Source organism: Galeopterus variegatus, unplaced genomic scaffold, assembly GCF_000696425.1.
Source record: "Galeopterus variegatus unplaced genomic scaffold, G_variegatus-3.0.2 Scaffold2094, whole genome shotgun sequence".
NCBI lineage: Eukaryota > Metazoa > Chordata > Mammalia > Dermoptera > Cynocephalidae > Galeopterus > Galeopterus variegatus.
In genome coordinates, this window is record NW_007728205.1 from 213,931 (window position 1) to 215,258 (window position 1,328).

Genomic DNA, 1,328 nt, shown 5'->3' on the forward strand with positions numbered 1-1,328 from the left:
AGGGAAGTCGCAGAGTGCTTTAGAAAGTGTGACTATAATTTAGACGGGTGGGCCAGGGAAACTTCGTAAAGAAGCGACAGTTTAGCTAAGAGTGAGGAGCGAGGAGGCGTCAGCCAGAGACAGAGCTGGGAGGGCCCCCTGCCCAGCGGCAGCATATCCAAAGGCCTGGGGGCAGGAAGGAGCTGCTTTCAGGAGGCTAAAGCAAGGCCCTGTGGCTACAGGGGGGAGGAGGAGGGGGCTGCCTGGAAAGGCCGGCCCAGGTCATGTGCAGGAATTTGGGTTCTGTCCCAGGAACAGTGGGAGCCATTGAGGTTTCAGATTGGCAGGTGTACGATCAGATTTATGTTCTAGAAGAACCACTCAGCAGTGTGGAAAATGGGTTGGCCGGCCAGGCTGGAAGAGCCATCTAGAGACCCTTGCAGGCCGGAGAAGGTGGGGTGTGGCCAAGGGAACTGTTCGGATGTGGCAGAAAGGTGAGCGGTCATGGATGGTTCCAGATGCCCCTGACAGCCAGGTCCTGAGACGTGGAGGTGGAGGCGGGAGACTTTGGCAGGGCAGCAGGGAGTGTCCGGGTGTTCTTTTCTGACATGTGGATCTTTAGTTGCTTGTGGCCTTCCAAGTGAAGAGGTAAGTGGGCAGTTGAATGTATGTGTGGGACTCCAAAGGGCTCCAGCACCTCTGTGGTGTCTAATGTGAGCCACGGAAGTGGGTATGGCTGCTCAGGGAGAGGAGAGGAGAGGGGCACCAGGAGAGCCAGGGCCAAGGTCAGGCAGTGCAGGAGGACGTGGAGTGGGAAGAGAGAGGGAGGAAGGCCGGAGAAAATGACCAGGGAATGTGGGAGGGAGTGTCAGGAAGAGGAGACTGGTCAGCTGTCCACACAGCCAAGGGGTCACATGAGGTAGAAATGAGACATGGTTTGTACTTGGCTTGTGTCCAGGGCCAGTTTTGGGGGAAGGACCTGAAAATGAATGGAAGATGAGAAAATGGGAAGAGTGTGTGTCAGCACCAGTTAAAAACAATTTTATTGTGGAGGATTTGAACACACAGAAAAGTAGTAGACAGGGTAGTAATGACTGACCCCAGCCAGCTACGGCCACCGTGGCTGATCCTGCCCTTCCCCTTCCCAGCCAGGTCTCCCCACTGATGTTACTTGTAAGCAAACCCTGGCCATATAATTTAATTTGTAAGTATTTCAATATGTATCTCTAAAGGAAAAGGACTAAAAAATAGTCACAATACCATCAGCACACCTAAAACATTTAATACTAGTTCTTTAATATGGTGAAGTGTCCCATCAGTGTTGACATTTCCGATTATTCAGTGAATGT